Source organism: Electrona antarctica (genome assembly GCF_951216825.1).
Source record: "Electrona antarctica genome assembly, contig: scaffold_313, whole genome shotgun sequence".
NCBI classification, from domain to species: Eukaryota; Metazoa; Chordata; class Actinopteri; order Myctophiformes; family Myctophidae; genus Electrona; species Electrona antarctica.
Genome location: NW_027638035.1, coordinates 34188 through 52647, shown reverse-complemented (window position 1 = coordinate 52647; position 18460 = coordinate 34188).

Sequence of the window (18460 nt, the reverse complement as noted above, 5' to 3'; positions counted from 1 at the left end):
TCAATTCCACCTCTTGCTATAGATAGACATGACATGACATGACATGATGTGTGTCAAACAATTGTCACACATGGATGGATGATTAGCCGTGTTTATTTATTTATTTCCGGGGGGAATGAATGAATGAATGAATGAATGACTAACCCTGTAAAACCCGGATTAATTTCTACTTGCAAAAAAACGATTTCAACCTTACTACTACTTTTTACTACTAGGACTCATCAGAGGAAATCATGTAAAATAAATTATATATATATTTTTTGCACATTTATAATAATTATTAAAATAATAATAATAAATTAATAATTTACATTTGGGGGACATCTTTCACAATAATAAGGATAAATCCAAATAAATCACACTTTACCTAAATGTACAATTGAAATGTATTTAAGACCCGACTCAGCGCCGTCCGAGTTACGTCCCGATAGGCAGAGAATAGTATATATCAGTAGCCCCTAGTTTCCATGTACTGGCAATAGTTGGAAATGACACGTCCACCAGGGGGAAACCTTGACCAGGCTTATGGTGAGTATGCCAGTATGGCCACATTATGCGTGTACTATGTTGGCAGCAGTGCTCCGTTCACGTTTGTTTATTATATTAGTGCTGTCTGCCGTGAGACCTGGCTTAATATGGTCAATACTGAATCAGTCTAAAATATGCTTTGCCCCCCCCCCCCCTCCACCTCTTGCTATAGACATGACATGACATGATGTGTGTCAAACAATTGTCACACATGGATGGATGATTAGCATTGTTTATTTATTTATTTCCGGGGGGAGGGAATGAATGAATGAATGAATGAATGAATGAATGAATGAATGAATGAATGAATAAATAAATAATCATATTTCCGGGGGCATTTCTCTCCAGGTGAGGACAATACCATCCAGTCAACCAAATATGGATGTCAGAAGATCAGGCATCATCTCGTATGTATTACTTCTACTACTACTACACACACACACACACACACACCCTCTCGTTAATGACTCCGCCTCTCGTAATGTTAGGCCACACCTCTCATTATATTAGGCCACGCCTACTCGTTATGTAACCATATGCAAATTTCATGGGCGTCGTTTATGCAAATGAGTGGGCGGTGTCCCGCCGGCTTTGTGGGCGGTTCCGGCTACTTTGTGGGAGTGGTTTATGCAAATTTGATGGGCGTAGTTTCAACTACTATGAGGGCGTGGTTTATGCAAATTAGTGGGCGTCGTCACACCTGCTTTGTGGGCATGGTTTATGAAAATTAGTGGGCAGTGTCCAGCCTACTTTGTGGGCGTGGTTTCAACTACTTTGTGGGAGTGGCTTATGCAAATTAAGAGGTGTGGTATGCAAATGAAGGGGCGTGGTATGCAAATGAAGGGGAGTGGTAGGCAAATGAAGGGGCATGGTTCCGGCTACTTTGTGGGATTAGGTTATGCAAATGAAGGTGCGTGGCATGCAAATGAAGGTGCGTGGTATGCAAATGAAGGTGCGTGGTATGCAAATGAAGGGGCATGGTATGCAAATGAAGGGGAGTGGTATGCAAATGAAGGGGCATGGTTCCGGCTACTTTGTGGGATTAGTTTATGCAAATGAAGGTGCGTGGTATGCAAATGAAGGTGCGTGGTATGCAAATAAAGGGGCATGGTATGCAAATGAAGGGGCATGGTTCCGGCTACTTTGTGGGATTAGTTTATGCAAATGAAGGTGCGTGGCATGCAAATGAAGGTGCGTGGTATGCAAATGAAGGTGCGTGATATGCAAATGAAGGTGCATGGTATGCAAATGAAGGTGCATGGTATGCAAATGAAGGGGCATGGTATGCAAATGAAGGTGCGTGGTATGCAAATTAAGGGGAGTGATATGCAAATGAAGGGCATGTTTCGGCCACTTTGTGGGATTGGCTTATGCAAATGAAGGGGTGTGGTATGCAAATGAAGGGGGGTGTTATGCAAATGAAGGGGAGTGGTATGCAAATGAAGGTGCGTGGTATGCAAATGAAGGGGAGTGGTATGCAAATGAAGCGGCATGGTTCTGGCTACTTTGTGGGATTAGTTTATGCAAATGAAGGGCATGTTTCGGCCACTTTGTGGGATTGGCTTATGCAAATGAAGGGGTGTGGTATGCAAATGAAGGGGGGTGTTATGCAAATGAAGGGGAGTGGTATGCAAATGAAGGTGCGTGGTATGCAAATGAAGGGGCATGGTTCTGGCTACTTTGTGGGATTAGTTTATGCAAATGAAGGTGCGTGGTATGCAAATGAAGGGGAGTGGTATGCAAATGAAGGGGCATGGTTCTGGCTACTTTGTGGGAGTAGTTTATGCAAATGAAGGGGAGTGGTATGCAAATGAAGCTGCGTGGTATGCAAATGAAGGGGCATGGTATGCAAATGAAGGAGCATGGTATGCAAATGAAGGGGAGTGGTATGCAAATGAAGGGGCATGGTTCCGGCTACTTTGTGGGATTAGTTTATGCAAATGAAGGTGCGTGGTATGCAAATTAAGGGGCGTGGTATGCAAATGAAGGGGCGTGGTTCCCGCTACTTTGTGGGAGCGGGTTATGCAAATTTGATGGGCGTGGTTTCGGCTACTTTGTGGGTGTGGGCTATGCAAATTTGTGGGTGTCGCTTATGCAAATTAGTGCGTGTCGCCCGCCTACTTTGTGGGAGCAGTTTATGCAAATGAAGGGGCGTGGTTCCCGCTACTTTGTGGGAGTGGGTTATGCAGATTTGATGGGCGTGGTTTTGGCTACTTTGTGGGTGTGGGCTATGCAAATTTGTGGGTGTCGCTTATGCAAATTAGTGCGTGTCGCCCGCCTACTTTGTGGGAGCAGTTTATGCAAATGAAGGGGCGTGGTTTCGGCTACTTTGTTGGTGTGGGCTATGCAAATTTGTGGGTGTCGCTTATGCAAATTAGCGGTTTATGCAAATGAAGGGTGTGGTTCCGGCTACTTTGGGTGTGGTATATGCACATTTCTGGGTGTCGCTTATGCAAATTAGTGGGTGTCTCCCGCCTACTTTCTGGGAGCGGTTTATGCTAATGAAGGGGCGTGGTTCCCGCTACTTTGTGGGAGTTGGTTATGCAAATTTGATGGGCGTGGTTTCAGCTACTTTGTGGGTGTGGGCTATGCAAATTTGTGGGTGTCGCTTATGCAAATTAGTGCGTGTCGCCCGCCTACTTTGTGGGAGCAGTTTATGCAAATGAAGGGGCGTGGTTCCCGCTACTTTGTGGGAGTGGGTTATGCAGATTTGATGGGCGTGGTTTTGGCTACTTTGTGGGTGTGGGCTATGCAAATTTGTGGGTGTCGCTTATGCAAATTAGTGCGTGTCGCCCGCCTACTTTGTGGGAGCAGTTTATGCAAATGAAGGGGCGTGGTTTCGGCTACTTTGTTGGTGTGGGCTATGCAAATTTGTGGGTGTCGCTTATGCAAATTAGCAGGTTTATGCAAATGAAGGGTGTGGTTCCGGCTACTTTGGGTGTGGTATATGCACATTTCTGGGTGTCGCTTATGCAAATTAGTGGGTGTCTCCCGCCTACTTTCTGGGAGCGGTTTATGCAAATGAAGGGGCGTGGTTCCCGCTACTTTGTGGGAGTTGGTTATGCAAATTTGATGGGCGTGGTTTCAGCTACTTTGTGGGTGTGGGCTATGCAAATTTGTGGGTGTCGCTTATGCAAATTAGTGCGTGTCGCCCTCCTACTTTGTGGGAGCGGTTTATGCAAATGAAGGGCGTGGTTCCCGCTACTTTGTGGGAGTGGGTTATGCAAATTTGATGGGCGTGGTTTCGGCTACTTTGTGGGATTGGTTTATGCAAATGAAGGGCATGTTTCGGCCACTTTGTGGGATTGGCTTATGCAAATGAAGGGGTGTGGTATGCAAATGAAGGGGGGTGTTATGCAAATGAAGGGGAGTGGTATGCAAATGAAGGTGCGTGGTATGCAAATGAAGGGGCATGGTTCTGGCTACTTTGTGGGATTAGTTTATGCAAATGAAGGTGCGTGGTATGCAAATGAAGGGGAGTGGTATGCAAATGAAGGGGCATGGTTCTGGCTACTTTGTGGGAGTAGTTTATGCAAATGAAGGGGAGTGGTATGCAAATGAAGCTGCGTGGTATGCAAATGAAGGGGCATGGTATGCAAATGAAGGAGCATGGTATGCAAATGAAGGGGAGTGGTATGCAAATGAAGGGGCATGGTTCCGGCTACTTTGTGGGATTAGTTTATGCAAATGAAGGTGCGTGGTATGCAAATTAAGGGGCGTGGTATGCAAATGAAGGGGCGTGGTTCCCGCTACTTTGTGGGAGCGGGTTATGCAAATTTGATGGGCGTGGTTTCGGCTACTTTGTGGGTGTGGGCTATGCAAATTTGTGGGTGTCGCTTATGCAAATTAGTGCGTGTCGCCCGCCTACTTTGTGGGAGCAGTTTATGCAAATGAAGGGGCGTGGTTCCCGCTACTTTGTGGGAGTGGGTTATGCAGATTTGATGGGCGTGGTTTTGGCTACTTTGTGGGTGTGGGCTATGCAAATTTGTGGGTGTCGCTTATGCAAATTAGTGCGTGTCGCCCGCCTACTTTGTGGGAGCAGTTTATGCAAATGAAGGGGCGTGGTTTCGGCTACTTTGTTGGTGTGGGCTATGCAAATTTGTGGGTGTCGCTTATGCAAATTAGCGGTTTATGCAAATGAAGGGTGTGGTTCCGGCTACTTTGGGTGTGGTATATGCACATTTCTGGGTGTCGCTTATGCAAATTAGTGGGTGTCTCCCGCCTACTTTCTGGGAGCGGTTTATGCTAATGAAGGGGCGTGGTTCCCGCTACTTTGTGGGAGTTGGTTATGCAAATTTGATGGGCGTGGTTTCAGCTACTTTGTGGGTGTGGGCTATGCAAATTTGTGGGTGTCGCTTATGCAAATTAGTGCGTGTCGCCCGCCTACTTTGTGGGAGCAGTTTATGCAAATGAAGGGGCGTGGTTCCCGCTACTTTGTGGGAGTGGGTTATGCAGATTTGATGGGCGTGGTTTTGGCTACTTTGTGGGTGTGGGCTATGCAAATTTGTGGGTGTCGCTTATGCAAATTAGTGCGTGTCGCCCGCCTACTTTGTGGGAGCAGTTTATGCAAATGAAGGGGCGTGGTTTCGGCTACTTTGTTGGTGTGGGCTATGCAAATTTGTGGGTGTCGCTTATGCAAATTAGCAGGTTTATGCAAATGAAGGGTGTGGTTCCGGCTACTTTGGGTGTGGTATATGCACATTTCTGGGTGTCGCTTATGCAAATTAGTGGGTGTCTCCCGCCTACTTTCTGGGAGCGGTTTATGCAAATGAAGGGGCGTGGTTCCCGCTACTTTGTGGGAGTTGGTTATGCAAATTTGATGGGCGTGGTTTCAGCTACTTTGTGGGTGTGGGCTATGCAAATTTGTGGGTGTCGCTTATGCAAATTAGTGCGTGTCGCCCTCCTACTTTGTGGGAGCGGTTTATGCAAATGAAGGGCGTGGTTCCCGCTACTTTGTGGGAGTGGGTTATGCAAATTTGATGGGCGTGGTTTCGGCTACTTTGTGGGATTGGTTTATGCAAATGAAGGGAGCCCCTTCATTTGCATAAACCGCTCCCACAAAGTAGGCGGGCGACACGCACTAATTTGCATAAGCGACACCCACAAATTTGCATAGCCCACACCCACAAAGTAGCCGAAACCACGCCCATCAAATCTGCATAACCCACTCCCACAAAGTAGCGGGAACCACCCCCCTTCATTTGCATAAACCGCTCCCAGAAAATAGGCTGGAGACACCCACTAATTTGCATAAGCGACACCCACTAATTTGCATATACCACACCCACAAAGTAGCCGGAACCACGCCCTTCATTTGCATAAACCGCTCCAACAAAGTAGGAGGGCGACACGCACTAATTTGCATAAGCGACACCCACAAATTTGCATAGCCCACACCAACAAAGTAGCCGAAACCACGCCCATCAAATTTGCATAACCCACTCCCACAAAGTAGCGGGAACCACGCCCGCTTCATTTGCATAAACCGCTCCCACAAAGTAGGCGGGCGACACGCACTAATTTGCATGAGCAGCACCCACAAATTTGCATAGCCCACACCCACAAAGTAGCCGCAACCACGCACATCAAATTTGCATAACCCACTCCCACAAAGTAGGCGGGCGACACGCACTAATTTGCATGAGCAGCACCCACAAATTTGCATAGCCCACACCCACAAAGTAGCCAGAGCCACGCCCTTCATTTGCATAAACCGCTCCCACAAAGTAGGCGGGCGACACGCACTAATTTGCATAAGCGACACCCACAAATTTGCATAGCCCACACCCACAAAGTAGCCGAAACCACACCCATCAAATTTGCATAACCCACTCCCACAAAGTAGCGGGAACCACGCCCCTTCATTTGCATAAACCGCTCCCACAAAGTAGGCGGGCGACACGCACTAATTTGCATAAGCGACACCCACAAATTTGCATAGCCCACACCCACAAAGTAGCCGAAACCACGCCCATCAAATTTGCATAACCCGCTCCCACAAAGTAGCGGGAACCACGCCGCTTCATTTGCATAAACCGCTCCCACAAAGTAGGCGGGCGACACGCACTAATTTGCATGAGCAGCACCCACAAATTTGCATAGCCCACACCCACAAAGTAGCCAGAGCCACGCCCTTCATTTGCATAAACCGCTCCCACAAAGTAGGCGGGCGACACGCACTAATTTGCATAAGCGACACCCACAAATTTGCATAGCCCACACCCACAAAGTAGCCGCAACCACGCACATCAAATTTGCATAACCCACTCCCACAAAGTAGGCGGGCGACACGCACTAATTTGCATAAGCGACACCCACAAATTTGCATAGCCCACACCCACAAAGTAGCCGCAACCACGCACATCAAATTTGCATAACCCACTCCCACAAAGTAGGCGGGCGACACGCACTAATTTGCATGAGCAGCACCCACAAATTTGCATAGCCCACACCCACAAAGTAGCCAGAGCCACGCCCTTCATTTGCATAAACCGCTCCCACAAAGTAGGCGGGCGACACGCACTAATTTGCATAAGCGACACCCACAAATTTGCATAGCCCACACCCACAAAGTAGCCGAAACCACACCCATCAAATTTGCATAACCCACTCCCACAAAGTAGCGGGAACCACGCCCCTTCATTTGCATAAACCGCTCCCACAAAGTAGGCGGGCGACACGCACTAATTTGCATAAGCGACACCCACAAATTTGCATAGCCCACACCCACAAAGTAGCCGAAACCACGCCCATCAAATTTGCATAACCCGCTCCCACAAAGTAGCGGGAACCACGCCCCTTCATTTGCATAAACCGCTCCCAGAAAGTAGGCTGGAGACACCCACTAATTTGCATAAGCGACACCCACTATTTTGCATATACCACACCCACAAAGTAGCCGGAACCACGCCCTTCATTTGCATAAACCGCTCCAACAAAGTAGGAGGGCGACACGCACTAATTTGCATAAGCGACACCCACAAATTTGCATAGCCCACACCCACAAAGTAGCCGAAACCACGCCCATCAAATTTGCATAACCCACTCCCACAAAGTAGCGGGAACCACGCCCCTTCATTTGCATAAACCGCTCCCACAAAGTAGGCGGGCGACACGCACTAATTTGCATGAGTAGCACCCACAAATTTGCATAGCCCACACCCACAAAGTAGCCAGAGCCACGCCCTTCATTTGCATAAACCGCTCCCACAAAGTAGGCGGGCGACACGCACTAATTTGCATAAGCGACACCCACAAATTTGCATAGCCCACACCCACAAAGTAGCCGAAACCACACCCATCAAATTTGCATAACCCACTCCCACAAAGTAGCGGGAACCACGCCCCTTCATTTGCATAAACCGCTCCCACAAAGTAGGCGGGCGACACGCACTAATTTGCATAAGCGACACCCACAAATTTGCATAGCCCACACCCACAAAGTAGCCGAAACCACGCCCATCAAATTTGCATAACCCGCTCCCACAAAGTAGCGGGAACCACGCCGCTTCATTTGCATAAACCGCTCCCACAAAGTAGGCGGGCGACACGCACTAATTTGCATGAGCAGCACCCACAAATTTGCATAGCCCACACCCACAAAGTAGCCAGAGCCACGCCCTTCATTTGCATAAACCGCTCCCACAAAGTAGGCGGGCGACACGCACTAATTTGCATAAGCGACACCCACAAATTTGCATAGCCCACACCCACAAAGTAGCCGAAACCACGCCCATCAAATTTGCATAACCCGCTCCCACAAAGTAGCGGGAACCACGCCCCTTCATTTGCATAAACCGCTCCCAGAAAGTAGGCGGGAGACACCCACTAATTTGCATAAGCGACACCCACTATTTTGCATATACCACACCCACAAAGTAGCCGGAACCACGCCCTTCATTTGCATAAACCGCTCCAACAAAGTAGGAGGGCGACACGCACTAATTTGCATATGCGACACCCACAAATTTGCATAGCCCACACCCACAAAGTAGCCGAAACCACGCCCATCAAATTTGCATAACCCACTCCCACAAAGTAGCGGGAACCACGCCCCTTCATTTGCATAAACCGCTCCCACAAAGTAGGCGGGCGACACGCACTAATTTGCATGAGCAGCACCCACAAATTTGCATAGCCCACACCCACAAAGTAGCCAGAACCACGCCCTTCATTTGCATAAACCGCTCCCACAAAGTAGGCGGGCGACACCCACTAATTTGCATAAGCGACACCCACTCATTTGCATATCCCACACCCACAAAGTAGCCGGAACCACGCCCTTCATTTGCATAAACCGCTCCAACAAAGTAGGAGGGCGACACGCACTAATTTGCATAAGCGACACCCACAAATTTGCATAGCCCACACCCACAAAGTAGCCGAAACCACGCCCATCAAATTTGCATAACCCGCTCCCACAAAGTAGCGGGAACCACGCCCCTTCATTTGCATAAACCGCTCCCAGAAAGTAGGCTGGAGACACCCACTAATTTGCATAAGCGACACCCACTCATTTGCATATCCCACACCCACAAAGTAGCCGGAACCACGCCCTTCATTAGCATAAACCGCTCCCACAAAGTAAGGCCTAAGTTAGCGAGAAAAGTCGCGAAATTCGACAGAACAAATCCGAGACCATCACCGCAACCGGGTCGCGGCCCCGATCGCAGCCGTATAGGGTTTGGGCCAAACGGACCTAAGGTCGCGACAGTAGCCTTGAACGAACACCTACAAATTGCCGACTTTGACGTGCGACAACGCGCCAACGATAAAACATCACGGTCCGACGTTCGGATATGTCGGAGAGCCAGCCGAGACGAACGGTTCGGTGTCTCGGACGTACGCCTCCGACAGTCGTACAAAACGTCCTTCACTTTGGCTCTGTGCATGCAGACACGTCATAGACCCATAGACTCTAACAGCGTCCTGGCTGAAAAAGTGAAACGAGACCGCGCCTCCTAGAAAGGTCGCCCGAGGACGTTCTATAGATCCATGCGTGCGTCTCCGGGAGCTCTATAACATATCCGAAAATCAGCCCGGAAGGCCTCACCGTCGTGGCGTTCCAGTGAAGGAAAGTTTAACGTTCACGCGCGCCTACGCCGATGATCGTAAGTCTGTTCGGGATGGGCCGAACACCTCTGCGATCGCGGCGACGAGCCGATCGTCGTGATGGTCTGAGTTTATTTCTGCGACCTCGGGAACCTCAAATCTGACCCGAGGCCTAGCGTTGCAGTGTAGTTCCCTTTATCGGACGCTTGTAAGAGTCCCACAAAATCGAGACCAACGCCATTTTATTTGCCATGGCCTGAATATGGATATTCGGGGGTGTTACATATTTTAAAAAATATCTATCACTTAATTTTTAAGGCATTTGGCCCAAAGGTCACCGTGGCAGTCTTTTTGCTGACCATTGACCTTTGCAAACGTCCTGGAAAGTCGAGACCGGCCCCATTGAATTCGGGACACTCTAAATAGGAATAAAATGTCTTGTTTGCGAAGAATAGGGTTAGGGAACATGTTTTAAAGGTGTGTTTTGTCTGTTTTCACTTCTGTGGAGAGAGGGGAGAGAGGAGAGGAGAGGAGGGAGAGAAGAGGCAGTCTTTTTGCTGACCATTGACCTTTGCAAACGTCCTGGAAAGTCGAGACCGGACCCATTGAATTCGGGACGTTCTAAATATGAATAAAATGTCTTGTTTGCGAAGAATAGGGTTAGGGAACATGTTTTAAAGGTGTGTTTTGTCTGTTTTCACTTTTGTGGAGGAGAGGAGAGGAGGGCCTCTCCGCTCACTGGCCATGTAATATCTATATCTGGCCAGTGGGTGTGGATGGGCTGTGGCGCTGTTCTGAAATCCACTGCTAGAGGACTGTATTTTCTTTGACTCTCGTTTCTCTGACTTCCTGTGTGTGCGTGTGTGTGTGTGTGTGTGTGTGTGTGTGTGTGTGTGTGTGTGTGTGTGTGTGTGTGTGTGTGTGTGTGTGTGTGTGTGTGTGTGTGTGTGTGTGTGTGTGTGTTGTGTCGTGTCGTCTCGTTCATCTGTTTACTTTACTTATTCACAGCTAAGATTCACATCAAGGTCTGTGAAACAGTGAATGAATAGCTGACTCTGTCGCGATTTTGGCCTGTGATTAAACGTGATTCTGTTCTTTGGCTATATAGAAGTGTCTATTTGTACATCTCTAAATGTTTTGATGAATTGAACAAGGTGGACCCTCTTGTAAACAAGTGTGATGCTTAATTGGGTCGTCCACTCACAGTTAACAGTCTTTGTATTGAGTTTGTCCTTGAAATGTACTGTAATTCTGCAAACTGTTAATAAATATTTCAATCAATCAAATCTTTAGAATCACACTGTGGTTAATGTGTTTTCGTGGCACCCTGTGACCCAATTGTAATAATAATAATAATAATAATAATAATAAAATAATAAAACGTTATTTGTATAATGTGCTTTAAGAGGGTTAGTGCGCTGCGCTGCTGTCTGAGAGGTTGGTGTTTGGTGTTTTAACTGTAGTGCCCCTGAATAATTATATTAATTAATGTCATTGTTTAAAGGCTTTAGTCTTTGACGTTTGTTATTTTCTATAACTTTGTCAACTTATTTCTTTGAAACTGGGAGGTATTTATTATTTTTCCATTATGTGGAGATGTGTGTGTACTGTGCCTTTAAGAAGAGAGGTGGGAGTGGGAGAGAGAGAGAGAGAGAGAGAGAGAGAGAGAGAGGGAAGGTAAACAACTGGAGAACGTAATGTAAAAATGTGGAGAGAGCTTCAGTTTGAGCTACATGATGAACGCATAGAGAAAAAGACTGTGTTTATGAGAGAAACGTGACATGCGTGTTAAAAGAAGCAACGGGGAACAGAAGAACGTGGACATGGATGGAGAAAACAGTGAACCAGTTTGAGTCATTGTTTGGCTATGGTTTAGCCTAGCTTGTCTATATATATTGACACTTGAAAGAAGACAGTTTAGTGCTGTATGACTTGCAACTGAGGACAAGTTTTGATAAGTTTTGCCGAAGTGAGTTTAAGTGACACTTTCTGAACGCTTGTTTTACCGCAATTTCGGGACTACTACAAACTGGTTCACTGTGTGCAGGAGACCACACGCAGCACACGCACGCACGTGCATGCCAGTTGAGGAGGACACGTTGGACCGGGATTCGGGAATCATTGGTTCATATCACAGAGTACAGACAGACTGTAAGTAAGGAAATTAACTGACCACTGACTGTGCCATAATAAGAGCATTGCATTTTAATTGATTTGGTGGGTGAATAAAAACACCAATATAGTTAAAGTACTGTGGTCTGTGAATTTATAATTTGGTTTATTCTCTGATTGTGTTCAGGGTGGGGGCTCAAGAGCTAATAGTACCTTATAGTGTTAGTGTTGTTCAAGTTACAGTATAGCTACATGTTATGTCTCTGTGGCTACCTGAGGTCTCATTTTGGTCACCCTAGTGAGAACCTAGACAACGAGAATGTTGGTATTGCTCCTCCCATGCTTTTCATTAACCTGATAATTAATGTGAGTAAGGCTGATGGGAGGGCTACATAACTAAGCATTATGTTGTAAACCGTGAAAACCGTGAAAATGTGCAGATGGGGGGGTCGGCGGCCAATTTCATAACATTTTTGGGGTCCTTGACATGAAATATTGAGAACCACTGACATAGAAACATGAGGTTTTAGGCATTATGTTATACTTTAGCTATTGAAAAATAGCAGACCTACAAGCTCACAGCGCTGCACCAAGTGCCGCGCTGTGAACTTGTAGGTCTGCTATTTTTCAGCGCGGCACTTGTAGGTCTGCTATTTTTCAGCGCGGCACTTGTAGGTCTGCTATTTTTTAAATTGCCGCCGACTTTCATGCGCGACAACGATAAAACATTACGGTCCGACGTTCGCATATGTCGGAGAGCTAGCCAGGACGAACGGTTTGGTCTCTTGGATGTACGCCTCCGACAGTCGTACAAAACGTCATTCACTTTGGCTCTGTGCATCGGACAGCTCACAGACCCATAGACTTTAACAGCATCCTGGCTGAAAAAGTGAAACGAGACCCCGCCTCCTAGGGAAGGTCGCCCGAGGACGTACTACAGTTTCACGCGTGCGTCTTGGGGAGCTCTATAACATATCCGAAGATCAGACCGGAAGGCCTTACCGTTGTGGCGTTCTACAGGAGCAAAGGTTTTGACGTTCGCCCGCGCCATGTCGACTAGAAAGGTCGCCCGAGGACGTACTACGGTTCCACGCGTGCGTCTCGGGGAGCTCTATAACATATCTGAAAATCAGATCGGAAGGCCTTACCGTTGTGGCGTTCTACAGAAGCAAAGGTTTTAAATAGCAGATCTACAAGCTCGTAGCGCGCCACTCGGTGTAGTGGAACGTTCGCGCGCCATGTCGACTAGAAAGGTCGCCCGAGGACGTACTACGGTTCCACGCGTGCGTCTCGGGGAGCTCTATAACATATCCGAAGATAAGACCGGAAGGCCTTACCGTTGTGGCGTTCTACAGAAGCAAAGGTTTTAAATAGCAGATCTACAAGCTCGTAGCGCGCCACTCGTGTAGTGGAACGTTCGCGTGCGCCATGTCGACTAGAAAGGTCGCCCGAGGACATACTACAGTTCTACGCGTGCGTCTCGGGGAGCTCTATAACATATCCGAAGATAAGACCGGAAGGCCTTACCGTTGTGGCGTTCTACAGAAGCAAAGGTTTTAAATAGCAGATCTACAAGCTCATAGCGCGCTTGTAGGTCTGCTATTTTTGAAAAATCGTAAAAATGCGGCACAAATCTTTGAATATATATTCTTTCAGAGCGAACGTTTTTTTTATTTCGACGTCGGGCCTAAATGGGTTAAGTGTGGATGCCGTGCCAGCAGTGAATAATGAAATGAAACAAAATGAAAATTCAGGCTAGTCATGTGGGTCAATACATCATCATACATCATCATCATCATGATAAAAGTTCACAGTATTTTTAACCGTTCTATACATTTTTTTTTAAAGAAATATTTTAGTGATGTATTTTATTTTTTTCTTGCTGCCTCCTTTAGTATAAATATACTAGTGTATAACATCTTTCATTTGTCTTAATAAATGACTCAAACAACAAGTAAGGTGCTCATAATGGTGCATTGGTAAAGTATCTGTCCACCATCATCATGGAGACAAGAGTTTCAAATCCACAGTGGTGCATCGTCCGGCTTGCCAACCCCTAGGGGTACTTGTTGGTACTGCAATGGGTTCACACTAATTATTGTTCGGAAATTAGGATTACATTTTGTTTTTACAGTAGAATGTCAAAAGTATACATTTTATACCTTTTTTTTTATTTTTTAAATGAAAACATGTATTCCTATTGTGCAAAAAATAAGTCATAGGGTGTACTTCCACATACTGTATTCGGGGGATGGAAAATGAATGCATTCAAACCTTTATTTATTCTCGTAAGACATTGAGGTCACCCTCCTTTTGCAGTGTCGTCGAGATACAACATTTCAAAGCAGAATGCAATGCCCCCGGTGGTCACCGAGGCTACTGCGTTAGCGACTCCTGGGGAGGCACCTGGCAGTGGGGGCTCCTCACTGGCCGTTGAGCCAGTAGAGCCACAACAGCAGTGATAATAACATGGTTCTTAACCCATTTTGGGGCGGGAACCCCTTTTGGTGTTTTAAACATTGTTATAATTTAGCTATTGAAAAATAGCAGATCTACAAGCTCATAGTGCGCCACCGAGTGGCGCGCTACGAGCTTGTAGGTCTGCTATTTTTGAAAAATCGTTATAATGTGGCGCAAATCATTGAATATATATTTCAGATTTTTAACTAAAATATTTGCTTCTGGGGCGTCCCTGGAACTACATATTTTGAGATGGGGGGTCCGTGGCCCAATAGAGATAATTCTGGGGGTCCTTGACATGAAAAAGGTTGAGCACCACTGATATAGAAACATGGGTTTTTCAGGAAAAAAATAGGATTTTGAAGCCCTTTTTTTAATCGACCGCAGTCCAAAATGGGTTAAGGTGCATTTAATGGTCTCAACACTGTCAGCTAAATTTATTTTACACATTTGATATTATTCCAGACATCATTCTATTCAAAATGTTGTCATTATGAACCAACACACCTGTTTTCTGTATGTAAAGGGATATAAAACAAAATCATGTTTTATGAAAACTAACTTGTGCATATTGACTAAAATTATTGGAGAAATCTTCTCACAGAGTAAACGGCAAAGAACACTGAGAATATATGGTATTTTACTCCACAAAAAAAAGCTCCTTTTGTAAGGACATTAATGCCACAGACGAATAACAGTCTAAGTCCACACTATTGATCCATAATGTATAAATGATAGATAAGGGTTCAGGACAACGAGGCCTTTTCGTGGAGGGGTCAGAATGAAATGAGCTCATCGGAAAGGTGTACAAAATAAACAATGGACAAAATTAATAACATAGCATTTCACAGTATAAATCTTTATTGCTACTTGGCTTAAGGTTAATTAAAAATACAGCTTTCTGCTCCAAACTAGACATAGCAGCTTTTTAAATAAAACGGTTTAAAGGAGTACGATTCTGGCTGACAGACAGCAAAAGTGCTCATTGTTAGTCCTATTCCTAAATAAAACAATTATCAACTGATGAATAAACATTTAACATGATTTTTTTTGCAGTATTCTGCATGCTAAAATAAAATAATATTAGATATGCTCCATTTTGTACAAATCACATTTTGTATGTACTGTATGTATTGTATTGTATTGATTTACAGTATATAGGGCATGCTTTAAACATTAAATACAGCAATAATTAGTACCTTAAAAGTACAATAATGTGTAACAATGTACCATACAATCCCTATCATTTAAAATTCTGTAATGGAGAAGGAAATATAAATTTGCATGAAACAATGAAGTACAAAAATAAACATCAGCTTCTTGGCATTGAGATAAAATATTCAAGCATTTCTAGAAAATAATGTACAGAAAGGAACAGTGAGGGTTAAACATGGTTACTTTGGTCATAATGTCAAACAACTGGAACATCCTCTACCAGTCTCTCTTTCACCAGAACCACTCAACAACATTCATTCCATAATGCATAAGAGCATGCATGCATACTTGTATGTGTGCATTTAGTCTAACATCTCTTAACACACACATGCATGCATGCACACACACACGTCACACACACACACACACACACACACATACACACACACACAATACCACAACACAGGCAGCATCTAAAAAAAGAAAGAAGGAAAAATAAGCATCTTATAGTGGAAAGGATGAATTGGCAATTTGAAAAACACTGACAGCCTTTTACTCAGCCAAGCGATTCTCAACCTCTTGTGGATCTGGGCCCACTAGAAAATCTTGAAGGTGCACATGGCCCACCCATCTGACCACCTATTATGATCAGATGTTTTGGGCCGTGTGCATTTTCAGAACATGTTTATTTTAATGTATCGATTGTGTACTACTTATTACGTTTTTGTTTATTTGGTATCACTATGAAAACACATTTGTCAAGATTTAAAAGATTTCTTTGTTATTGTACTGTAATATCAATGAAAAAAGAGAATCCCGCACACTGTCTTCACTTAGGTTGGTTTTTATTGCAACATTTCGGTCGTCAGACCTTCATTTATGCCTGATGAAGGTCTGACGACCGAAACGTTGCAATAAAAACCAACCTGTGTGGTGAAGACAGTGTGCGGGATTCTCTTTTTTCTACCCATCAGTTCCTGTTATCCGACGCACCTGTCCTTTGTAGGTGTGCAGAAGGACTTTTCCGTACTGTAATATCAATAAAACCATAGTGAATTTTGAGGGCCCACTTGCAATATCCTCACAGGTTGGGAATGGTTATATCATATGCATACGCTTGTATGTATGGTGTCTTGTCCACTAGAGAATTAAAGGGAATCAATCCTATTATCAAAAACATTGGACTTCACTGTACCCTGTGCTCCCTCTGGCTCTACAGTATGTATACTAACTGTAAGGATATTTAACCCATTTAGGCCTGACGTCGAAATAAACAAAACGTTTTCTGAAAGAATATTATATTCAAAGATCTGTGCCACATTTTCACGATTTTTCAAAAATAGCAGACCTACAAGCTCGTAGCGCGCCACTCGGTGGCGCGCTATGAGCTTGTAGATCTGCTATTTTTCAATAGCTAAAGTATAACATAATGGGTTAAGTGTTTTGTTTCTATTAAACCATGGAAGAGTGGGAGAGAATGTACACACAAATGCACAATTGAACCTGACTAATGGTCTGTAGATCCTTAACAAAACTCACATAAATGCAAAATGTTTGCACAAAACGCATAGACGCACATTCACACAGGCACACCATCAGTTACTATATAATTTCCATCCTGTTTGCTTTGCATATCTGTATGAGGGAAGTCATCAAGTCTTCATACTTTAGTGCCTTACAACAGTATCCTGTATGCAATAAGTCAAACAAAAAGGCCCATTCCATTTCAGGAATTAATAAAGAAAAACCCTCGTCCCAACTTAAAAATGCAGTATGAAAATGTCAAATGTGTGCAAACATTTTTTAAACATTAGCATCTGTCCCAAAGCTCTATCTCCAACATCCCAGTGTAGAATGTACAGAAAAGGTCTACACTTAAGCACATGTATGTACTAGTGATGTACGGGCGGGCCGGCAACCGGGCCGGCCCGCGCCGATTTGAAAGATCGAAATCTTGTCCCGGGCCGACGGGACAAGATTTTCAGCTCAATTATTGCACGGCGGGCGGGGCGGGTCACGTGAGAGTTTTGGACAAAATCTGTAAATTTAGTAGTAGAAAAATGTGTGTATTCTGAAGAAATGGACTTACTATATGGACAGTTGCTACATGAGCCAGGGAATCCAGGAAAAAAAACAAATTTTTGGTTGTACTGTGACCTTCTACAGTTTTCGGCCAAAAATATAAAGTGGGCTATTATAGCACCACCATTAGGACACTTTGAATATGTTTGGGTTGCGTTGTCTTCCTAGGACCATTTATTTACCATTCTAGGACCTCGGCCTACTGGAAGCCTGCACAAAGTTTGGATGCTGACAGGTGCAGCATTTTCAAAGATTGGATCCAGACTCATGCACATACATGCACGTGCGCACGCACGCACACAGACATACAAAATCTTCTTCCAAGATCCCTTAGTTCCAGCAACTAAGGCGCTCTGTACTTTTCTAAAGGAATTATCTAAGTAGTTTGTCACCTTAGGAAAAATACTACAGTATAATCAATAATGACACAAAGACTTCCAAATAACAATTGGGAAGAGAGTGATCACAAAGGCAATATGCTGTTGGCTTATACCTGTACCGTAGCCCAGGTATATCAACGTTATAAAGGCCCAATTACGGTATGTTGTTTATGGTGCTGATGCTAAGATTCTCGTGTTAACCACTTGAACGTCCCCAGCATGCCTATCCTGGGGGAAGTTAGCAAAAATAATAGCCCACAACAAATGTTTTCATTTGTTTTACAAAGTGCTTTGAACATATATCTTTTAAATGAAAAAAGTAATGGCAAAATTGAGTAATGAATCTATCAATGGGTAAATATTTGACCGATCATTCCAGTCTAATGAATACAGATTAAAAGGGTAGGTTGGTATTTCTTTGTTTCTTGTCCTCCCTCTATTTACCACTGATGCAAGTCACGAAGAGACAAGGAGACAGTATAACATAGAATAGTAGTAGTGCTTCTTTAAGGCGATATGGGAACATTGGAAGATCCAATTGGAAGATGCAGCTACTGAATGCAGCAGCACCAATAACCAAATAGTATCTAGATGGAGCAATAAATGACACTAGTAATTATACATGTTTGGCCTCCCTACAATCTCTGTTTTGGCACAAGGCAAGGTTTAAAGGAATGGCTAGACAGGGGTTT